Source organism: Oncorhynchus mykiss, chromosome 22 (assembly GCF_057628025.1).
Source record: "Oncorhynchus mykiss isolate SJ-2025 chromosome 22, ASM5762802v1, whole genome shotgun sequence".
NCBI classification, from domain to species: domain Eukaryota; kingdom Metazoa; phylum Chordata; class Actinopteri; order Salmoniformes; family Salmonidae; genus Oncorhynchus; species Oncorhynchus mykiss.
In genome coordinates this window covers 56,522,503-56,547,446 of record NC_143043.1, presented here as the reverse complement: position 1 = coordinate 56,547,446, position 24,944 = coordinate 56,522,503, and the positions used below count along the sequence as shown (strand labels likewise).

At 49.8% G+C, this 24,944-nt stretch overlaps 1 protein-coding gene across 1 annotated transcript in view; it reads left to right on the top strand.

The window, feature by feature from the left end:
- fam117bb (family with sequence similarity 117 member Bb) overlaps window positions 1-24,944 on the top strand; it is an 88,838-nt gene that overhangs the window by 45,503 nt on the left and 18,391 nt on the right. The gene's annotated exons all lie outside the window — the stretch shown is intronic.

Below are 24,944 nucleotides of genomic sequence, written 5' to 3'. Positions count from 1 at the left end.
TTCACCATTTAGTTCAAATCAAATCAAATCAAATTTATTTATATAGCCCTTCGTACATCAGCTGATATCTCAAAGTGCTGTACAGAAACCCAGCCTAAAACCCCAAACAGCAAGCAAAAAACTCCCTAGAAAGGCCAAAACCTAGGAAGAAACCTAGAGAGGAACCAGGCTATGTGGGGTGGCCAGTCCTCTTCTGGCTGTGCCGGGTGGAGATTATAACAAAACATGGTCAAGATGTTCAAATGTTCATAGATGACCAGCATGGTCGAATAATAATAAGGCAGAATAGTTGAAACTGGAGCAGCAGCACAGTCAGGTGGACTGGGGACAGCAAGGAGTCATCATGTCAGGTATTCCTGGGGCATGGTCCTAGGGCTCAGGTCCTCCGAGAGAGAGAAAGAAAGAGAGAATTAGAGAGAGCATATGTGGGATGGCCAGTCCTCTTCTGGCTGTGCCGGGTGGAGATTATAACAGAACATGGCCAAGATGTTCAAATGTTCATAAATGACCAGCATGGTCGAATAATAATAAGGCAGAACAGTTGAAACTGGAGCAGCAGCACAGCCAGGTGGACTGGGGACAGCAAGGAGTCATCATGTCAGGTAGTCCTGGGGCATGGTCCTAGGGCTCAGGTCCTCCAAGAGAGAGAACGAGAGAAGGAGAGAATTAGAGAACGCACACTTAGATTCACACAGGACACCGAATAGGACAGGAGAAGTACTCCAGATATAACAAACTGACCCTAGCCCCCCGACACATAAACTACTGCAGCATAAATACTGGAGGCTGAGACAGGAGGGGTCAGGAGACACTGTGGCCCACTCCGAGGACACCCCCGGACAGGGCCAAACAGGAAGGATATAACCCCACCCACTTTGCCAAAGCACAGCCCCCACACCACTAGAGGGATATCTTCAACCACCAACTTACCATCCTGAGACAAGGCTGAGTATAGCCCACAAAGACCTCCGCCACGGCACAACCCAAGGGGGGGGGGGGGGGGGGGCGCCAACCCAGACAGGATAACCACATCAGTGACTCAACCCACTCAGGTGACGCACCCCCTCCAGGGACGGCATGAGAGAGCCCCAGTAAAGCCAGTGACTCAGCCCCTGTAATAGGGTTAGAGGCAGAGAATCCCAGTGGAAAGAGGGGAACCGGCCAGGCAGAGACAGCAAGGGCGGTTCGTTGCTCCAGAGCCTTTCCGTTCACCCTCCCACTCCTGGGCCAGACTACACTCAATCATATGACCCACTGAAGAGATGAGTCTTCAGTAGAGACTTAAAGGTTGAGACCGAGTTTGCGTCTCTGACATGGGTAGGCAGACCGTTCCATAAAAATGGAGCTCTATAGGAGAAAGCCCTGCCTCCAGCTGTTTGCTTAAAAATTCTAGGGACAATTAGTAGGCCTGCGTCTTGTGACCGTAGCGTACGTGTAGGTATGTACGGCAGGACCAAATCAGAGAGATAGGTAGGAGCAAGCCCATGTAATGCTTTGTAGGTTAGCAGTAAAACCTTGAAATCAGCCCTTGCTTTGACAGGAAGCCAGTGTAGAGAGGCTAGCACTGGAGTAGTTCAGGATAGTTCACCATTTAGTTCAGGATTTAGTTCAGGATAGTTCACCATTTAGTTCAGGATAGCTTAGGATAGTTCACCATTTAGTTCGGGATTTAGTTCAGGATAGTTAACGATTTAGTTGTCACGCCCTGACCATAGTTTACTTTGTATTTTCTATGTTTTGATTGGTCAGGGTGTGATCTGAGTGGGCATTCTATGTTACATGTCTAGTTTGTCTAGTTCTATGTTCGGCCTGATATGGTTCTCAATCAGAGGCAGGTGTTCGTCATTGTCTCTGATTGGGAACCATATTTAGGTAGCCTGGGTTTCACTGTGTGTTTGTGGGTGATTGTTCCTGTCTATGTGTTTTTCACCAGATAGGCTGTTTTAGGTTTTCGTTACGTTCATCACGTTCTTTATTTTGTAGTGTTTGCATTGATTTGTGTTTTACGTTTGTTCATTAAAACATGGATCGCAATCTACACGCTGCATTTTGGTCCGACTCTCCTTCTCATACGGAAAACCGTTACAGAATCACCCACCACAAAAGGACCAAGCAGCGTGTCAACAGGCAGGAGCAGCGCGAGGAGAAGCGCAATAAGGATTTCTGGACATGGGAGGAAATCCTCGACGGGAGAGGACCCTGGGCTAAACCAGGGGAGTGTAGCCGCACTAAGGTGCAGCGGGAGAAGAAACAACAGGAACAGCCCAAGGAGGAGTACAGTATGGAGTATACTACTTGGGAGGAGATCGACAGGTGGGCGGCCGACCCAGGGAGAGTGCCGGAGCCCGCCTGGGATTCGCTGGAGCAGTGCGAGGAAGGTTATCAGAGAATGGAGTTGGCGAAGCAGGCACGGCGGCGCGGAAGGAAGCCCGAGAGGCAGCCCCAAAAATGTCTTGGGGGGGGGCTAACAGGGAGTATGGCTACGCCAGGTAGGAGACCTGGGCAGACTCCCTGTGCTTACCGGGGGGCTAGAGAGACCGGACAGGCACCGTGTTATGCAGTGGTGTGCACGGTGTCTCCAGTGCGGGTGCATAGCCCGGTGCGGTATATTCCAGCTCCGCGTGTCGGCCGGGCTAGATTGAGCGTCGAGCCTAATGCCATGAAGCCGGCTCTACGCAGCTGGTCCCCAGTGCGTCTCCTTGGGCCGGCTTACATGGCACCAGCCTTGCGCTCGGTGTCTCCGGTTCGCCTGCATAGCCCAGTGAGGGCTATTCCACCTCGCCGCACTGGCAGGGCGACCGTGAGCATTCAACCAGGTAAGGTTGGGCAGGCTCGGTGCTCAAGAGCTCCAGTGCGCCTGCACGGTCCGGTTTTTCCAGTACCACCTCCACACCCCAGCCCTCCGGTAGCAGCTCCCCGCACCAGGCTTCCTGTGCGTGTCCTCGGCCCAGTACCACCAGTGCCAGCACCACGCATCAGGCCTACAGTGCGCCTCGCCTGTCCAGCGCTGTCGGAGCCCTCCTCCTCTCCAGCGTTGTCGGAGTCTCCCGCCTGTTTAGCGCTGTTAGAGCCTTCCTTCTCTACAGCGCTGCCGGAGTCTCCCGCCTGTTCAGAACTGCCAGTTTGCAAAGAGCTGCCAGTTAGCATAGAGCTGCCAGTTAGCATAGAGCTGCCAGTTAGCATAGAGCTGCCAGTTAGCATAGAGCTGCCAGTCTGCAAGGAGCTGCCAGTCTGCAAGGAGCTGCCAGTCTGCAAGGAGCTGCCAGTCTGCATAGAGCTGCCAGTCTGCAAGGAGCTGCCAGTCTGCAAGGAGCCGCCAGAGCTGCCTGTCTGCAGGATGCCGCCAAAGCTGCCAGTCTGCAAGGAGCCGCCAGAGCTGCCAGTCTGCAAGGAGCCGCCAGAGCTGCCAGTTAGCATGGAGCAGCCAGGGCCGCCAGTCAGTATGGAGCAGCCAGGGCCGCCAGTCAGCATGGAGCAGCCAGGGCCGCCAGTCAGCATGGAGCAGCCAGGGCCGCCAGTCAGCATGGAGCAGCCAGTCAGCATGGAGCAGCCAGAGCAGCCAGTCAGCATGGAGCAGCCAGAGCTGCCAGTCAGCATGGAGCAGCCAGGGCCGCCAGTCAGCATGGAGCAGCCAGGGCCGCCAGTCAGCATGGAGCAGCCAGGGCCGCCAGTCAGCATGGAGCAGCCAGTCAGCATGGAGCAGCCAGTCAGCATGGAGCAGCCAGAGCAGCCAGTCAGCATGGAGCAGCCAGAGCTGCCAGTCAGCATGGAGCAGCCAGTCAGCATGGAGCTGCCAGTCAGCATGGAGCAGCCAGTCAGCATGGAGCAGCCAGAGCTGCCAGTCATCATGGAGCAGCCAGTCAGCATGGAGCAGCCAGAGCTGCCAGTCGACCAGACTCTCCCAGATCTGCCAGTCGACCAGACTCTTCCAGATCTGCCAGTTGACCAGACTCTTCCAGATCTGCCAGTCGTCCAGACTCTTCCAGATCTGCCAGTCGTCCAGACTCTTCCAGATCTGCCAGTCGTCCAGACTCTTCCAGATCTGCCAGTCGTCCAGACTCTTCCAGATCTGCCAGTCGACCAGACTCTTCCAGATCTGCCAGTCGACCAGACTCTTCCAGATCTGCCAGTCGACCAGACTCTTCCAGATCTGCCAGTCGACCAGACTCTTCCAGATCTGCCAGTCGACCAGACTCTTCCAGATCTGCCAGTCGTCCAGACTCTCTCAGATCTGCCAGTCGTCCAGATTCTCCCAGATCCGCCAGTCGACCAGATTCTCCCAGATCCGTCAGTCGACCAGATTCTCCCAGATCCGCCAGTCGACCAGATTCTCCCAGATCCGCCAGTCGACCAGATTCTTCCAGATCTGCTAGTCGACCAGGATCTGCTGAAACCGCCAGCCAGCCAGGTTCTGGTAGTTTCTACTACCTGCCTGGGCTTCCTCTCAGTGCTGAGCTTCTTCTCAGTGCTGAGCTTCCTCTCAGTGCTGAGCTACCCATCTGTCCCGAGTTACCTCTGTCCCGAGCTGTCCCTCTGTCCCATGTTATCATTGTGGTGGGTAACCTATTTAGGGACGTTTAGGAGGGGGATTAAAACTGTCATGGAGTGGGGTCCACGTCCAGCGCCAGAGCCGCCACCGCGGACAGATGCCCACCCAGACCCTCCCCTATAGGTTCAGGTTTTGCGGCCGGAGTCCGCACCTTGGGGGGGGGGTACTGTCACGCCCTGACCATAGTTTACTTTGTATTTTCTATGTTTTGATTGGTCAGGGTGTGATCTGAGTGGGCATTCTATGTTACATGTCTAGTTTGTCTAGTTCTATGTTCGGCCTGATATGGTTCTCAATCAGAGGCAGGTGTTCGTCATTGTCTCTGATTGGGAACCATATTTAGGTAGCCTGGGTTTCACTGTGTGTTTGTGGGTGATTGTTCCTGTCTATGTGTTTTTCACCAGATAGGCTGTTTTAGGTTTTCGTTACGTTCATCACGTTCTTTATTTTGTAGTGTTTGCATTGATTCGTGTTTTACGTTTGTTCATTAAAACATGGATCGCAATCTACACGCTGCATTTTGGTCCGACTCTCCTTCTCATACGGAAAACCGTTACATTAGTTCAGGATAGTTCAGGGTTTAGTTCAGGATAGTTCACCATTTAGTTCAGGATAGTTCACCATTTAGTTCAGCATAGTTCACCATTTAGTTCAGGATAGTTCAGGATTTAGTTCAGGATAGTTCACCATTTAGTTCAGGATTTAGTTCAGGATAGTTCACCATTTAGTTCAGGATTTAGTTCAGGATAGTTCACCATTTAGTTCAGGATTTAGTTCAGGATAGTTCACCATTTAGTTCAGGATTTAGTTCAGGATAGTTCACCATTTAGTTTAGGATTTAGTTCAGGATAGTTCAGTTAGTTAGTTCAGGATTTAGTTCAGGATAGTTCACCATTTAGTTCAGGATTTAGTTCAGGATTTAGTTTAGGATAGTTCAGGATTTAGTTCAGGATAGTACACGATTTAGTTCAGGATTTAGTTCAGGATAGTTCACCATTTAGTTCAGGATAGTTTAGGATAGTTCACCATTTAGTTAATGATTTAGTTCAGGATAGGTAAGGATTTAGAAACAAGTGCCTGTGCCTTGTGCATTTGAATTAGTGAACTAAACGCGTGAATAAAAAGGAGGTTTTTGGACATAAAGATTAACTTTATCGAAAAATGAACATTTATTGTCTACCATGGAGACCTGGGAGTGCCATCAGATGAAGATCATCAAAGGTAAGTGATTAATTGTAACGCTATTTCTGACTTTTGTGACACCTCTCCTTGGTTGGAAAATGGCTGTATGGGTTACTGTGGCTAGGCGCTGACCTAACATAATCGCATGGTGTGCTTTCGCCGTAAAGCCTTTTTTGAAATCGGACACTGTGGCTGGATTAACAAGAAGTTTATCTTTCAAATGGTGTAAAATACTTAAATGTTTGAGGAGTTTTAATTATGAGATTTTTGTTGTTTGAATTTGGCGCCCTGCAATTTCACTGGCGGTTGGCGAGGTGGGACCCTACCGTCCCACACATCACAGAGAAGTTAACTTTTCTTTTGAAGACTTTTGAGAGGCAGGGCGGGATGGATATAGGTCTATAACAGTTTGGGTCTAGAGTGTCACCCTTTTTGAAGAGGGGGATGACCACGGCAGCTTTCCAATCTTTAGGGATCTTGGACGATACAAAAGAGAGGTTGAACAGACTGGTAATAGGGGTTGCAACAATGGCGGCGGATCATTTTAGAAAGAGAGGGTCCAGATTGTCTAGCCCAGCTGATTTGTACGGGTCCAGGTTTTGCAGCTCTTTCAGAACATCTGCTATCTGGATTTGGGTGGGGAGGCTTGTGCAAGTAGCTGCGTGGGGTGCGGAGCTGTTGGTTGGGGTAGCCAGGAGGAAAGCATGGCCAGCCGTAGAGAAATGCTGAAATTCTCGATTATAGTGAATTTATCAGTGGTGACTGTGTCGTCTAGCCTCAGTTCAGTGGGCAGCTGGGAGGAGGTGCTCTTATTCTCCATGGACTTTACTGTGTCCCAAAACATTTTGGAGTTAGAGCTATGGATGCAAATTTCTGTTTGAAAAAGCTAGTCTTTGCTTTCCTGACTGATTGTGTCTATTGTTCTATTGGTTCCTGACTTCCCTGAAAAGTTGCATATCGCGGGCAGTATTCGATGCTATTGCAGTCCGCCACAGGATGTTTTTGTGCTGGTCGAGGGCAGTCAGGTCTGCAGTGAACCAAGGGCTATATCTGTTCTTAGGTCTACATTTTTTGAAAGGGGCATGCTTATTTAAGATGGTGAGGAAATTACTTTTAAAGAACGACTAAGCATCCTCGACTGACGGGATGAGGTCAATATCCTTCCAGGATACCCGGGCCAGGCCGATTAGAATGGGCTACTCACATAAGTGTTTTAGGGAGCGTTGACAGTGATGAGGGGTGGTTGTTCGACTGCAGACCCATAGTGGATGCAGGCAATGAGGCAGTGATCGCTGAGATCCTGATTGAAAACAGCAGAGGTGTATTTGGAGGGCAAATTGGTCAGGATAATATCTGTGAGGGTGCCCATGTTTACGGATTTAGGGTTGTACCTGGTGGGTTCCTTGATAATTTGTGTGATACTGAGAGCATCTAGCTTAGATTGTAGGACTGCCGGGGTGTTAAGCATATCCCAGTTTAGGTCACTGAACAGAATGAACTCTGAAGATAGATGGGGGGCAATCAATTCACATATGGTGTCCAGGGCACAGCTGGGAGCTGAGGGGGGGTCTATAATAGGCGACAACAGTGAGAGACTTATTTCTGGAGAGATTCATTTTTAAAATTAGAAGCTCGAACTGTTTGGGCATAGACCTGTAAAGGGTGCGTGTTGGTGGCAGGGAAGTCAGGAGAACGAACTTGTTATAAACAGAGTTGTTTAATAAGTGCTGACAAAACTCCAAAAAACAAAATATACAAAACAACAAAAGTGGGAACAAAACCCGTCCACATAACTAGCACATCACATACAATCTCTGACAAGGACATGAGGGGAAACAGAGGGTCAAATACACAACATGTAAGGGATGGAATTGGAAGGAAGAGATGTGAAGCAGGTGTGAAGGAAGACAAGACAAAACCAATGGAAAATGAAAAAAATGGATCAGTGATGGATAGAAGGTCGGTGACGTCAACCGCCGAACACCGCCCGAACAAGGAGAGGGACCGTCTTCGGCGGAAGTCGTGACAAGACCTGGGAATTATGACAGAACATTGCAGGCTATCTCTGGAGTAGATTGCAACTCCTCCCCCTTTGGCAGTTCTATCTTGACAGAAAATGTTGTAGTTGGGTATGGAAATCTCAGAATTTTTGGTGGCCTTCCTAAACCAGGATTCAGACATGGCAAGGACATGAGGGTTGGCAGAGTGTGCTAAAGCAGTGAGTAAAACAAACTAGGGAGGAGGCTTCTGATGTTAACATGCATGAAACCAAGGCCTTTTTTGATTACAGAAGTCAACAAATGAGAGTGCCTGGGGGCACGCAGGGCCTGGGTTAACCTCTACATCACCTGAGGAACAGAGGAGGAGTAGGATGCTAAAGGCTAGCAAAACTGGTCATCTAGTGCATTAAGGACAGAGAATAAAAGGAGCAGATTTCTGGCCGTGGTAGAATAGATTCAGGGCATAATGTGCAGACAGGGGTATGGTGGGGTGCGGATACAGCGGAGGTAAGCCCAGGCACTGAGTGATGATAAGAGATGTTGCATCTGTGGACATGCTAGTTATGCTGGGTGAGGTCACCGCATGTGTGGGAGGTGGGACAAAGGAGGTATCTGAGGCATGTTGAGTGGGAATAGGGGCTCCACAGTAAACTAAAACAATGATAACTATCCTAAACAACAGTATACAAGGCATATTGACATTTGAGAGAGACATAAAGCGAGGCATAAAGCAATCCCAGGTGTTGATTGGGAGAGCTAGCTAAGACAACAACAGCTAATCAGCTAAGACAACAACAACAGGTAAAATGGCGATGAATGGGCAGAGAGGATCGGTTAACTACACACAGGGCCTGAGTTTGGGGCTGGGAACAACAGATAAACAAAATGGAGGACCGTGATTAATGAACAGTCCAGCAGGCATCAGCTATGTAGCCAAGTGATCATAGGATCCGGTAAACAGCAACAGATGGAGCAGGGAAGTCGCGGGGTAGTCGTTACTACACTAGCACGCGGGAGACACAGCGTTTAAAGTTAGCAGGCCGGGGTTATTAGAAGCTTCTGCTCCGACATCTGGCAAAGTCTGGTTGAGGGCACAGCGGATGGAGTTACAGATGACGAAAGAGGTATTGTAGTTGTAGTAATTTTGTTTGCTAGCCGGGAGATGCGCCTGGCTCGCGGCTAACTGGTGCTAGCTTCGGGGCAGGGGTTTTAGCCACTATTTATTTATTTTTTTTATTTTTATTTCACCTTTATTTAACCAGGTAGGCTAGTTGAGAACAAGTTCTCATTTGCAACTGCGACCTGGCCAAGATAAGGCATAGCAGTGTGAACAGACAACACAGAGTTACACATGGAGTAAACAATTAACAAGTCAATAACACAGTAGAAAAAAGGGGAGTCTATATATACATTGTGTGCAAAAGGCATGAGAAGGTAGGCAAATAATTACAATTATGCAGATTAACACTGGAGTGATAAATGATCAGATGGTTATGTAAAGGTAGAGATAGAGATATTGGTGTGCAAAAGAGCAGAAAAATAAATAAATAAAAACAGTATGGGGATGAGGTAGGTGAAAATGGGTGGGCTATTTACCAATAGACTATGTACAGCTGCAGCGATCGGTTAGCTGCTCAGATAGCAGATGTTTGAAGTTGGTGAGGGAGATAAAAGTCTCCAACTTCAGCGATTTTTGCAATTCGTTCCAATCACAGGCAGCAGAGAACTGGAACGAAAGGCGGCCAAATGAGGTGTTGGCTTTAGGGATGATCAGTGAGATACACCTGCTGGAGCGCGTGCTACGGATGGGTGTTGCCATCGTAACCAGTGAACTGAGATAAGGCGGAGCTTTACCTAGCATGGACTTGTAGATGACCTGGAGCCAGTGGGTCTGGCGACGAATATGTAGCGAGGGCCAGCCGACTAGAGCATACAAGTCGCAGTGGTGGGTGGTATAAGGTGCTTTAGTGACAAAACGGATGGCACTGTGATAAACTGCATCCAGTTTGCTGAGTAGAGTGTTGGAAGCAATTTTGTAGATGACATCGCCGAAGTCGAGGATCGGTAGGATAGTCAGTTTTACTAGGGTAAGTTTGGCGGCGTGAGTGAAGGAGGCTTTGTTGCGGAATAGAAAGCCGACTCTTGATTTGATTTTCGATTGGAGATGTTTGATATGGGTCTGGAAGGAGAGTTTAGAGTCTAGCCAGACACCTAGGTACTTATAGATGTCCACATATTCAAGGTCGGAACCATCCAGGGTGGTGATGCTGGTCAGGCGTGCGGGTGCAGGCAGCGAACGGTTGAAAAGCATGCATTTGGTTTTACTAGCGTTTAAGAGCAGTTGGAGGCCACGGAAGGAGTGCTGTATGGCATTGAAGCTCGTTTGGAGGTTAGATAGCACAGTGTCCAAGGACGGGCCGGAAGTATATAGAATGGTGTCGTCTGCGTAGAGGTGGATCAGGGAATCGCCCGCAGCATGAGAAACATCATTGATATATACAGAGAAAAGAGTCGGCCCGAGAATTGAACCCTGTGGCACCCCCATAGAGACTGTAGCCACCTTAGCCACTATAGCCACTCGATAGCAGCTAGCTAGCAGCGATGATCCAATGCAAAGGACCAGAGCTTACGGCAGGGATCAGGTGGAGTAGTGGATTCTAGCCGTGTTGGGGTAGAGTCCGGGAGGTGATCACTGAGTAGGCCGGGAGGTGGGCCTGGCTCAGGGCTAGCTTCGTGGCTGGGTCACGCGGTGGCAGCTAGCTAGCTGTGATGATCAGGAGTAAAGGTCCAGGGTTTACGGCAGGAATCCGGCGTTGTAGTGTAGAAAACAGTCCGATACTGGCAAGCTGGCAAGTATTATCCAGGCTAAAAAAACAACGTCTGGTGTCTGTGCAGAAGGTAAAGGCCGCTAGCAGTGGCTGACAATGACTAAATAGCTAGTAGCTAGTTAGTTGGTTAGCCTCTGATGGCTAGCTTCTGATGGAGGTTCTAGCTATAAGGTCTAAAAAATAGCGGATCCATATCACATTGGGTGAGGCGGGTTACTGGAAGGTATATTTAATAAAAAAAAATGGAAAAGAGATTGAAAATAAATTGAAATATATACAAAAAAAAGACTAAAAATACAAAAAGTACACGAGAGGACGACAAAACAGGTCTGCACTGCTACGCCATGTTGCGTCACACTGGACGCAGAGACAAAAAGGGTATCCACAAGCTCATCTGACTCTGGGTCAGTGGACAAAGGGCCTCATCTGACTCTGGGTCAGTGGATAAAGGGCCTCATCTGACTCTGGGTCAGTAGATAAAGGGCCTCATCTGACTCTGGGTCAGTAGATAAAGGGCCTCATCTGACTCTGGGTCAGTAGACAAAGGGCCTCATCTGACTCTGGGTCAGTAGATAAAGGACCTCATCTGACTCTGGGTCAGTAGATAAAGGACCTCATCTGACTCTGGGTCAGTAGACAAAGGGCCTCATCTGACTCTGGGTCAGTAGATAAAGGACCTCATCTGACTCTGGGTCAGTAGATAAAGGGCCTCATCTGACTCTGGGTCAGTAGACAAAGGGCCTCATCTGACTCTGGGTCAGTAGACAAAGGGCCTCATCTGACTCTGGGTCAGTAGACAAAGGGCCTCATCTGACTCTGGGTCAGTAGATAAAGGACCTCATCTGACTCTGGGTCAGTAGACAAAGGGCCTCATCTGACTCTGGGTCAGTAGATAAAGGACCTCATCTGACTCTGGGTCAGTAGATAAAGGGCCTCATCTGACTCTGGGTCAGTAGACAAAGGGCCTCATCTGACTCTGGGTCAGTAGATAAAGGACCTCATCTGACTCTGGGTCAGTAGACAAAGGGCCTCATCTGACTCTGGGTCAGTAGATAAAGGGCCTCATCTGACTCTGGGTCAGTAGATAAAGGGCCTCATCTGACTCTGGGTCAGTAGACAAAGGGCCTCATCTGACTCTGGGTCAGTAGACAAAGGGCCTCATCTGACTCTGGGTCAGTAGATAAAGGACCTCATCTGACTCTGGGTCAGTAGACAAAGGGCCTCATCTGACTCTGGGTCAGTAGATAAAGGACCTCATCTGACTCTGGGTCAGTAGACAAAGGGCCTCATCTGACTCTGGGTCAGTAGATAAAGGACCTCATCTGACTCTGGGTCAGTAGACAAAGGGCCTCATCTGACTCTGGGTCAGTAGACAAAGGGCCTCATCTGACTCTGGGTCAGTAGACAAAGGGCCTCATCTGACTCTGGGTCAGTAGACAAAGGGCCTCATCTGACTCTGGGTCAGTAGATAAAGGACCTCATCTGACTCTGGGTCAGTAGACAAAGGACCTCATCTGACTCTGGGTCAGTAGACAAAGGGCCTCATCTGACTCTGGGTCAGTAGATAAAGGACCTCATCTGACTCTGGGTCAGTAGACAAAGGGCCTCATCTGACTCTGGGTCAGTAGATAAAGGACCTCATCTGACTCTGGGTCAGTAGACAAAGGACCTCATCTGACTCTGGGTCAGTAGACAAAGGGCCTCATCTGACTCTGGGTCAGTAGACAAAGGGCCTCATCTGACTCTGGGTCAGTAGACAAAGGGCCTCATCTGACTCTGGGTCAGTAGACAAAGGGCCTCATCTGACTCTGGGTCAGTAGACAAAGGGCCTCATCTGACTCTGGGTCAGTAGACAAAGGACCTCATCTGACTCTGGGTCAGTAGACAAAGGGCCTCATCTGACTCTGGGTCAGTAGACAAAGGACCTCATCTGACTCTGGGTCAGTAGACAAAGGGCCTCATCTGACTCTGGGTCAGTAGACAAAGGACCTCATCTGACTCTGGGTCAGTAGACAAAGGGCCTCATCTGACTCTGGGTCAGTAGATAAAGGACCTCATCTGACTCTGGGTCAGTAGACAAAGGACCTCATCTGACTCTGGGTCAGTAGACAAAGGGCCTCATCTGACTCTGGGTCGATAGATAAAGGGCCTCATCTGACTCTGGGTCAGTGGATAAAGGGCCTCATCTGATTGTTGGTGTGTACTATATAATCAGACTGTTCTGTTGGTGTGTACTACATAATCAGACTGTTCTGTTGGTGTGTACTATATAATCAGACTGTTTTGTTGGTGTGTACTATATAATCAGACTGTTCTGTTGGTGTGCACTATATAATCAGACTGTTCTGTTGGTGTGTACTATATAATCAGACTGTTCTGTTGGTGTGTACTACATAATCAGACTGTTGGTGTGTACTATATAATCAGACTGTTCTGTTGTTGTGTACTATATAATCAGACTGTTGGTGTGTACTATATAATCAGACTGTTCTGTTGGTGTGTACTATATAATCAGACTGTTCTGTTGGTGTGTACTACATAATCAGACTGTTGGTGTGTACTATATAATCAGACTGTTCTGTTGGTGTGTACTACATAATCAGACTGTTGGTGTGTACTATATAATCAGACTGTTCTGTTGGTGTGTACTATATAATCAGACTGTTCCGTTGGTGTGTCCTATATAATCAGACTGTTCTGTTGGTGTGTACTACATAATCAGACTGTTGGTGTGTACTATATAATCAGACTGTTCCGTTGGTGTGTACTATATAATCAGACTGTTCCGTTGGTGTGTACTATATAATCAGACTGTTCTGTTGGTGTGTACTACATAATCAGACTGTTGGTGTGTACTATATAATCAGACTGTTCTGTTGGTGTGTACTATATAATCAGACTGTTCCGTTGGTGTGTACTATATAATCAGACTGATGAGTTGCTCAGGGATAATGAACACATTGTTACTCAGTGTCAGGGATAATGAACACATTGTTGCTCAGTGTCAGGGATAATGAACACATTGTTGCTCAGTGTGTCAGGGATAATGAACACATTGTTACTCAGTGTCGGGGATAATGAACACATTGTTACTCAGTGTGTCAGGGATAATGAACACATTGTTGCTCAGTGTGTCAGGGATAATGAACACATTGTTACTCAGTGTGTCAGGGATAATGAACACATTGTTACTCAGTGTCAGGGATAATGAACACATTGTTACTCAGTGTGTCAGGGATAATGAACACATTGTTACTCAGTGTCAGGGATAATGAACACATTGTTACTCAGTGTGTCAGGGATAATGAACACATTGTTACTCAGTGTCAGGGATAATGAACACATTGTTACTCAGTGTCAGGGATAATGAACACATTATTGCTCAGTGTGTCAGGGATAATGAACACATTGTTACTCAGTGTCAGGGATAATGAACACATTGTTACTCAGTGTGTCATGGATAATGAACACATTGAATACTGACTAACGTAATGAAAGACTCATTGGGCTCCAGCAACATGGCCTCTCCCTCTCCAGACCTTTCGGCACAGATGACACAGCGTGTTGTGTGTGAGTGAGTTGGCACTGTGTGGCGTGTCCTTTACAGCTGTCGCTACCTGCCCACCTCTCCTCTCCCTGTCCCCCCATACTCCTCTTCTTTCCCTGTGCCTGCCCACCTCTCCCCCTCCAGTCAGTCCCCACAGCTGTAGAACAGAGCTGTGTCTGTCCTGGTCTCTGGCTCAGCTGGTAATCTTAAACTCCTGAGAAGGAGGAAGTGATCCTTGGCAAAGACCCAGGCAGGACCAGACCCCCCTGGGTTCAAATACTACTCAACACGTTACCTTCAGTGTTTTCTCTGGCCTGTCTGGGGTGTTTTCTCTGACCTGTCTGGGGTGTTTTCTCTGGCCTGTCTGGGGTGTTTTCTCTGGCCTGTCTGGGGTGTTTTCTCTGGCCTGTCTGGGGTGTTTTCTCTGGCCTGTCTGGGGTGTTTTCTCTGGCCTGTCTGGGGTGTTTTCTCTGGCCTGTCTGGGGTGTTTTCTCTGGCCTGTCTGGGGTGTTTTCTCTGGCCTGTCTGGGGTGTTTTCTCTGGCCTGTCTGGGGTGTTTTCTCTGGCCTGTCTGGGGTGTTTTCTCTGACCTGTCTGGTGTGTTTTCTCTGACCTGTCTGGGGTGTTTTCTCTGGCCTGTCTGGGGTGTTTTCTCTGGCCTGTCTGGGGTGTTTTCTCTGACCTGTCTGGGGTGTTTTCTCTGGCCTGTCTGGGGTGTTTTCTCTGGCCTGTCTGGGGTGTTTTCTCTGACCTGTCTGGGGTGTTTTCTCTGGCCTGTCTGGGGTGTTTTCTCTGACCTGTCTGGGGTGTTTTCTCTGGCCTGTCTGGGGTGTTTTCTCTGGCCTGTCTGGGGTGTTTTCTCTGGCCTGTCTGGGGTGTTTTCTCTGGCCTGTCTGGGGTGTTTTCTCTGGCCTGTCTGGGGTGTTTTCTCTGGCCTGTCTGGGGTGTTTTCTCTGGCCTGTCTGGGGTGTTTTCTCTGGCCTGTCTGGGGTGTTTTCTCTGGCCTGTCTGGGGTGTTTTCTCTGACCTGTCTGGTGTGTTTTCTCTGACCTGTCTGGGGTGTTTTCTCTGGCCTGTCTGGGGTGTTTTCTCTGACCTGTCTGGGGTGTTTTCTCTGGCCTGTCTGGGGTGTTTTCTCTGACCTGTCTGGGGTGTTTTCTCTGGCCTGTCTGGGGTGTTTTCTCTGGCCTGTCTGGGGTGTTTTCTCTGACCTGTCTGGGGTGTTTTCTCTGGCCTGTCTGGGGTGTTTTCTCTGGCCTGTCTGGGGTGTTTTCTCTGGCCTGTCTGGGGTGTTTTCTCTGGCCTGTCTGGGGTGTTTTCTCTGGCCTGTCTGGGGTGTTTTCTCTGGCCTGTCTGGGGTGTTTTCTCTGACCTGTCTGGGGTGTTTTCTCTGGCTTGTCTGGGGTGTTTTCTCTGGCCTGTCTGGGGTGTTTTCTCTGGCCTGTCTGGGGTGTTTTCTCTGGCCTGTCTGGGGTGTTTTCTCTGGCCTGTCTGGGGTGTTTTCTCTGGCCTGTCTGGGGTGTTTTCTCTGGCCTGTCTGGGGTGTTTTCTCTGGCCTGTCTGGGGTGTTTTCTCTGGCCTGTCTGGGGTGTTTTCTCTGGCCTGTCTGGGGTGTTTTCTCTGGCCTGTCTGGGGTGTTTTCTCTGACCTGTCTGGGGTGTTTTCTCTGGCCTGTCTGGGGTGTTTTCTCTGGCCTGTCTGGGGTGTTTTCTCTGGCCTGTCTGGGGTGTCAGATGAGGGGGGTTGGCAGTTTTGGGACTATTCTATTGGTCCTACTAAACCAGTCAAGCACTCAATCAAACACAGACAAAAGTACTTTAAAATTATTTTCAATTGTATTTGAACCCAGATCTGCCACCAGACCTCTCCAGCCTCCAGTCGTCTCTTCATGTATACAACAGTCCCAGTCATGGTGCTCTGCTCTACTCTGATCTGGACGTTACTCTGCTCTGGGCTCAACTCTGATCTACTCCGCTCTGGGCTTTACTCTAATCTGCTCTGGGCTCTACTCTGCTCTGGGCTCTACTCTGCTCTGGGCTCTACTCTGCTCTGCTCTGGACTCTGATCTGGGCTCTACTCTGCTCTGCTCTGGGCTCTACTCTGCTATGGGCTCTACTCTGCTCTGGGCTCTAGTCTGCTCTGGACTCTCTCTACTCTGCTCTGGGCTTTACTCTGCCCTGGGCTCTACTCTGCTCTGTGCTCTACTCTGCTCTGGGCTCTACTCTACTCTGCTCTGGGCTCTACTCTGCTCTGGGCTCTACTCTACTCTGCTCTGGGCACTACTCTGCTCTGGGCTCTACTCTGGGCTCTATTCAACTCTGGGCTCTATTCTGCTCTTCTCTGAACTCTACTTTGGGCTCTACTCTGCTCTGTTATGCTCTGGGCTCTACTTTTCTCTTCTCTGCTTTGCTCTGCCCTGGGCTCTACTTTTCTTTTCTCTAGGCTCTACTTTGCTTTTCTTTGGGCTCTACTTTGCTATTCTCTGGGCTCTACTCTGATCTGGGCTCTACTCTGATCTGGGTTGTACTCTGCTCTGGGCTCTACTCTGCTCTGCTCTGGACTCTGATCTGGGCTCTACTCTGCTCTGCTCTGGGCTCTACTCTGCTATGGGCTCTACTCTGCTCTGGGCTCTAGTCTGCTCTGGACTCTCTCTACTCTGCTCTGGGCTTTACTCTGCCCTGGGCTCTACTCTGCTCTGTGCTCTACTCTGCTCTGGGCTCTACTCTACTCTGCTCTGGGCTCTACTCTGCTCTGGGCTCTACTCTACTCTGCTCTGGGCACTACTCTGCTCTGGGCTCTACTCTGGGCTCTATTCAACTCTGGGCTCTATTCTGCTCTTCTCTGAACTCTACTTTGGGCTCTACTCTGCTCTGTTATGCTCTGGGCTCTACTTTTCTCTTCTCTGCTTTGCTCTGCCCTGGGCTCTACTTTTCTTTTCTCTAGGCTCTACTTTGCTTTTCTTTGGGCTCTACTTTGCTATTCTCTGGGCTCTACTCTGATCTGGGCTCTACTCTGATCTGGGTTGTACTCTGTTCTCTTATGCTCTGGGGTATGCTCTGCTCTGGGTTGTACTCTGCTCTGGTCTCTATTCTGTTCTTCTCTGAACTTGACTCTACTCTGGGCTCTGCTCTGGGCTCTACTCTGCTCTGGGCTCTGCTCTGGGCTCTACTCTGCTCTGGGCTCTACTCTGGGCTCTAATCAGTTCTGGGCTCTACTCTGCTCTGGACTCTACTCTGCTCTGGGCTCTACTCTGCTCTGAGCTCTGCTCTGGGCTCTACTCTGCTCTGGACTCTACTCTGCTCTGGGCTCTACTCAGTTCTGGGCTCTGCTCCGGGCTCTACTCAGTTCTGGGCTCTACTCTGGGCTCTACTCAGTTCTAGGCTCTACTCTGAGCTCTACTCTGCTCTGGGCTCTGCTCTGGGCCCTACTCTGCTCTGGGCTCTACTCTGGGCTCTAATCAGTTCTGGGCTCTGCTCTGGGCTCTAATCTGCTCTGGGCTCTACTCAATTCTGGGCTCTACTCTGGGCTCTACTCAGTTCTGGGCTCTGCTCTGGGCTCTACTCTGCTCTGGGCTCTACTCTTGGCTCTAATCAATATTTGACTTCGTTTGACCATTGCATTGGAAAATGAGCTACTGTGTAAATACTGCAATGTGGGTTGGTTTGAATTGAGCCGCTAATCTTCAATTGATTGCATTTTTCTCCCCAACACAATAACACAATAAATCCCATGGGGGATTGGAACTCACAATACATCCCATGCGGGATTGGACCTCACAATACATCCCATGGGGGATTGGACCTCACAATACATCCCATGGGGGATTGGAACTCAGAACACATGCCATGGGGGATTGGAATTTACACCGCTAGTGGCAATAGATGTCAGGACCTTACCGCTGTGAGCTAACTGGTCAGAACTGGTCAGGACCTTACTGCTGTGAGCTAACTGGTCAGAACTGGTCAGGACCTTACCGCTGTGAGCTAACTGGCCAGAACTGTTCAGGACCTCACTGCTGTGAGCTAACTGGTCAGAACTGGTCAGGACCTTACTGCTGTGAGCTAACTGAGCCTTACTGCTGTGAGCTAACTGGTCAGGACTGGTCAGGACCTTACTGCTGTGAGCTAACTGGTCAGGACCTTACTGCTGTGAACTAACTGGTCAGAACCGTACTGCTGTGAGCTAACTGGTCAGAACTGGTCAGGACCGTACTGCTGTGAGCTAACTGGTCAGGACCTTAATGCTGTGAGATAACTGGTCAGGACTGGTCAGGACCGTACTGCTGTGAGCTAACTGGTCAGGACCTTACTGCTGTGTGCCAACTGGTCAGGACCGTACTGCTGTGAGCTAACTGGTCAGAACTGGTCAGGATCGTACTGCTGTGAGCTAACTGGTCAGAACTGGTCAGGACCTTACTGCTGTGAGCTAACTGGTCAGAACTGGTCAGGACCTTACTGCTGTGAGCTAACTGGTCAGGACCTTACTGCTGTGAGCTAACTGGTCAGGACCTTACTGCTGTGAGCTAACTGGTCAGGACTGGTCAGAGCCTTACTGCTGTGAGCTAACTGGCCAGAACTGGTCAGGACCGTACTGCTGTGAGCTATCTGGTCAGGACTTTACTGCTGTGTGCCAACTGGTCAGGACCGTACTGCTGTGAGCTAACTGGTCAGAACTGGTCAGGACCGTACTGCTGTGAGCTAACTGGTCAGAACTGGTCAGGACCTTACTGCTGTGAGCTAACTGGTCAGAACTGGTCAGGACCTTACTGCTGTGAGCTAACTGGTCAGGACCTTACTGCTGTGAGCTAACTGGTCAGGACCTTACTGCTGTGAGCTAACTGGTCAGGACCTTACTGCTGTGAGCTAACTGGTCAGGACTGGTCAGAGCCTTACTGCTGTGAGCTAACTGGCCAGAACTGGTCAGGACCGTACTGCTGTGAGCTATCTGGTCAGGACTTTACTGCTGTGTGCCAACTGGTCAGGACCGTACTGCTGTGAGCTAACTGGTCAGAACTGGTCAGGACCGTACTGCTGTGAGCTAACTGGTCAGAACTGGTCAGGACCTTACTGCTGTGAGCTAACTGGTCAGAACTGGTCAGGACCTTACTGCTGTGAGCTAACTGGTCAGGACCTTACTGCTGTGAGCTAACTGGTCAGAACTGGTCAGGACCTTACTGCTGTGAGCTAACTGGTCAGAACTGGTCAGGACCTTACTGCTGTGAGCTAACTGGTCAGAACTGGTCAGGACCTTACTGCTGTGAGCTAACTGGTCAGAACTGGTCAGGACCTTACCGCTGTGAGCTAACTGGTCAGAACTGGTCAGGACCTTACTGCTGTGAGCTAACTGGTCAGGACCTTACTGCTGTGAGCTAACTGGTCAGAACTGGTCAGGACCTTACTGCTGTGAGCTAACTGGTCAGAACTGGTCAGGACCTTACTGCTGTGAGCTAACTGGTCAGAACTGGTCAGGACCTTACTGCTGTGAGCTAACTGGTCAGAACTGGTCAGGACCTTACTGCTGTGAGCTAACTGGTCAGAACTGGTCAGGACCTTACTGCTGTGAGCTAACTGGTCAGAACTGGTCAGGACCTTACTGCTGTGAGCTAACTGGTCAGAACTGGTCAGGACCTTACTGCTGTGAGCTAACTGAGCCTTACTGCTGTGAGCTAACTGGTCAGGACCTTACTGCTGTGAGCTAACTGGTCAGAACTGGTCAGGACCTTACCGCTGTGAGCTAACTGAGCCTTACTGCTGTGAGCTAACTGGTCAGGACCTTACTGCTGTGAGCTAACTGGTCAGAACTGGTCAGGACCTTACTGCTGTGAGCTAACTGGTCAGAACTGGTCAGGACCTTACTGCTGTGAGCTAACTGGTCAGGACTGGTCAGGACCGTACTGCTGTGAGCTAACTGGTCAGGACCTTACTGCTGTGTGCCAACTGGTCAGGACCGTACTGCTGTGAGCTAACTGGTCAGAACTGGTCAGGACCTTACTGCTGTGAGCTAACTGGTCAGGACCTTACTGCTGTGAACTAACTGGTCAGGACCGTACTGCTGTGAGCTAACTGGTCAGAACTGGTCAGGACCTTACTGCTGTGAGCTAACTGGTCAGGACCTTACTGCTGTGAGCTAACTGGTCAGGACCTTGCTGCTGTGAGCTAACTGGTCAGTACTGGTCAGAACTGGTCAGGACCTTACTGCTGTGAGCTAACTGGCCAGAACTGAATTTGCTAGCAATGCACATCATTTAATGATCAGAGCGTGCAGGTGGACTTCTGGTATGTGTACTGGGTCAGGTACAGCTACGTTCACCCACCCCCCAAATAAATAATAATGAGCAATTCCCCCACCCATAAACATTTTTAAAAGTTGAAGGAGTACCTAGCCCCCTACTTACCTCCCTACCTATCTACCTACCTATCTACCTACCTATCTACCTACCTACCTACCTCCCTACCTACCTACCTACCAACCTACCTACCTACCTACCTACCTACCTACCTACCTATCTACCTACCTACCTACCTACCTACCTACCTACCTACCTACCTACCTACCTACCTACCTACCTACCTACCTACCTACCTACCTATCTACCTACCTGCCTGCCTACCTACTTACCTACCTACCTACCTACCTACCTACCTACCTACCTACCTACCTACCTACCTACCTACCTACCTACCTCACCTACCTACCTACCTACCTACCTACCTACCTACCTACCTACCTACCTACCTACCTACCTACCTACCTACCTCCCTCCCTTCCTACCTAGCTACCTGCCTACCTACTTACCTCCCTACCGACCTACCTACTTACCTACCTACCTCCCTACCTACCTACCTAGCTACCTACCTACTTACCTCCCTACCGACCTACCTACTTACTTACCTACCTACCTACCTACCTACCTGGGAGGGTGTGGTATTTCACTAGATACAGGCTGATGATCAGGGCTGATGATCAGGGCTGATGATCAGGGTGTGGTATTTCACTAGATACAGGCTGATGGTCAGGGCTGATGATCAGGGTGTGGTATTTCCCTAGATACAGGCTGATGGTCAGGGCTGGTGATCAGGGTGTAGTATTTCACTAGATACAGGCTGATGACCAGGGCTGATGATCAGGGCTGATGATCAGGGTGTGGTATTTCCCTAGATACAGGCTGATGATCAGGGCTGGTGATCAGGGTGTAGTATTTCCCTAGATACAGGCTGATGATCAGGACTGGTGATCAGGGTGTAGTATTTCATTAAATACAGGCTGATGATCAGGGCTGATGATCAGGGTGTGGTATTTCACTAGATACAGGCTGATGGTCAGGGCTGGTGATCAGGGTGTAGTATTTCCCTAGATACAGGCTGATGGTCAGGGCTGATGATCAGGGTGTAGTATTTCACTAGATACAGGCTGATGGTCAGGGCTGATGATCAGGGTGTAGTATTTCACTAGATACAGGCTGATGATCAGGGCTGATGATCAGGGCTGATGATCAGGGTGTAGTATTTCACTAGATACAGGCTGATGATCAGGGCTGATGATCAGGGTGTGGTATTTCCCTAGATACAGGCTGATGGTCAGGGCTGGTGATCAGGGTGTAGTATTTCCCTAGATACAGGCTGATGATCAGGGCTGATGATCAGGGTGTGGTATTTCCCTAGATACAGGCTGATGATCAGGGCTGATGATCAGGGTGTGGTATTTCCCTAGATACAGGCTGATGATCAGGGCTGATGATCAGGGTGTGGTATTTCACTAGATACAGGCTGATGATCAGGGCTGATGATCAGGGTGTAGTATTTCACTAGATACAGGCTGATGGTCAGGGCTGATGATCAGGGCTGATGATCAGGGCTGATGATCAGGGTGTGGTATTTCCCTAGATACAGGCTGATGATCAGGGCTGATGATCAGGGTGTGGTATTTCACTAGACACAGGCTGATGATCAGGGTGTAGTATTTCCCTAGATACAGGCTGATGATCAAGGCTGGTGATCAGGGCTGATGATCAGGGTGTGGTATTTCACTAGATACAGGCTGATGATCAGGGCTGATGATCAGGGTGTGGTATTTCCCTAGATACAGGCTGGTGATCAGGGCTGATGATCAGGGTGTGGTATTTCCCTAGATACAGGCTGATTATCAGGGCTGATGATCAGGGTGTAGTATTTCACTAGATACAGGCTGATGGTCAGGGTGTGGTATTTCACTAGATACAGGCTGATGATCAGGGTGTGGTATTTCACTAGATACAGGCTGATGATCAGGGCTGATGATCAGGGTGTAGTATTTCACTAGATACAGGCTGATGATCAGGGCTGATGATCAGGGTGTGGTATTTCCCTAGATACAGGCTGGTGATCAGGGCTGATGATCAGGGTGTGGTATTTCCCTAGATACAGGCTGATGATCAGGGCTGATGATCAGGGTGTAGTATTTCACTAGATACAGGCTGATGATCAGGGTGTGGTATTTCACTAGATACAGGCTGATGATCAGGGCTGATGATCAGGGTGTAGTATTTCACTAGATACAGGCTGATGATCAGGGTGTGGTATTTCCCTAGATACAGGCTGATGATCAGGGTGTAGTATTTCCCTAGATACAGGCTGATGGTCAGGGCTGATGATCAGGGTGTGGTATTTCCCTAGATACAGGTTGATGATCAGGGCTGATGATCAGGGTGTGGTATTTCCCTAGATACAGGCTGATGATCAGGGCTGATGATCAGGGTGTGGTATTTCACTAGATACAGGCTGATGGTCAGGGCTGATGATCAGGGTGTGGTATTTCCCTAGATACAGGCTGATGATCAGGGCTGGTGATCAGGGTGTAGTATTTCACTAGATACAGGCTGATGGTCAGGGCTGATGATCAGGGCTGATGATCAGGGCTGATGATCAGGGTGTGGTATTTCACTAGATACAGGCTGATGATCAGGGCTGATGATCAGGGCTGATGATCAGGGTGTGGTATTTCACTAGATACAGGCTGATGGTCAGGGCTGATGATCAGGGTGTGGTATTTCCCTAGATACAGGCTGATGGTCAGGGCTGATGATCAGGGTGTGGTATTTCACTAAATACAGGCTGATGATCCGTTGTGGGTTGTTACAGCAGCAGGCTGGGTTATGGTATGGGTCGTTACAGCAGCAGGCTGGGTTATGGTGTGGATCGTTACAGAGCTTTTGGAGATTAGAGGGTGAGGGTCACTCCCTCTCTGGCTGGATCTGAGAGCTGTTGGAGATTAGAGGGTGAGGGTCACTCCCTCTCTGGCTGGATCGGAGAGCTGTTGGAGATTAGAGGGAGAGGGTCACTCCCTCTCTGGCTGGATCTGAGAGCTGTTGGAGATTAGAGGGCGAGGGTCACTCCCTCTCTGGCTGGATCTGAGAGCTGTTGGAGATTAGAGGGCGAGGGTCACTCCCTCTCTGGCTGGATCTGAGAGCTGTTGGAGATTAGAGGGTGAGGGTCACTCCCTCTCTGGCTGGATCTGAGAGCTGTTGGAGATTAGAGGGCGAGGGTCACTCCCTCTCTGGCTGGATCTGAGAGCTGTTGGAGATTAGAGGGCGAGGGTCACTCCCTCTCTGGCTGGATCTGAGAGCTGTTGGAGATTAGAGGGCGAGGGTCACTCCCTCTCTGGCTGGATCTGAGAGCTGTTGGAGATTAGAGGGCTAGGGTCACTCCCTCTCTGGCTGGATCTGAGAGCTGTTGGAGATTAGAGGGTGATGGTCACTACCTCTCTGGCTGGATCTGAGAGCTGTTGGAGATTAGAGGGCGAGGGTCACTCCCTCTCTGGCTGGATCTGAGAGCTGTTGGAGATTAGAGGGTGAGGGTCACTCCCTCTCTGGCTGGATCTGAGAGCTGTTGGAGATTAGAGGGCGAGGGTCACTCCCTCTCTGGCTGGATCTGAGAGCTGTTGGAGATTAGAGGGCGAGGGTCACTCCCTCTCTGGCTGGATCTGAGAGCTGTTGGAGATTAGAGGGTGAGGGTCACTCCCTCTCTGGCTGGATCTGAGAGCTGTTGGAGATTAGAGGGCGAGGGTCACTACCTCTCTGGCTGGATCTGAGAGCTGTTGGAGATTAGAGGGCGAGGGTCACTCCCTCTCTGGCTGGATCTGAGAGCTGTTGGAGATTAGAGGGCGAGGGTCACTCCCTCTCTGGCTGGATCTGAGGGCTGTTGGAGATTAGAGGGCGAGGGTCACTCCCTCTCTGGCTGGATCTGAGAGCTGTTGGAGATTAGAGGGCGAGGGTCACTCCCTCTCTGGCTGGATCTGAGAGCTGTTGGAGATTAGAGGGTGAGGGTCACTCCCTCTCTGGCTGGATCTGAGAGCTGTTGGAGATTAGAGGGCGAGGGTCACTCCCTCTCTGGCTGGATCTGAGAGCTGTTGGAGATTAGAGGGCGAGGGTCACTCCCTCTCTGGCTGGATCTGAGAGCTGTTGGAGATTAGAGGGCGAGGGTCACTCCCTCTCTGGCTGGATCTGAGAGCTGTTGGAGATTAGAGGGCGAGGGTCACTCCCTCTCTGGCTGGATCTGAGAGCTGTTGGAGATTAGAGGGCGAGGGTCACTCCCTCTCTGGCTGGATCTGAGAGCTGTTGGAGATTAGAGGGTGAGGGTCAGTCCCTCTGGCTGGATCTGAGAGCTGTTGGTTTTCCTTTATGTGGACGGCCAGTGGTAATGGAAGTCCTCATCAACAAAATGTCCTGCAACTGTTCAAACAAACATTTAAACAAATATAAACAAACTTGTTATACATGATTCCTCTGGGAGTTATCACTGTGTGTGTACAGTACATGAACTGTTCACATACATAAGACTTAAGCCTTTTTTATGCACTACATT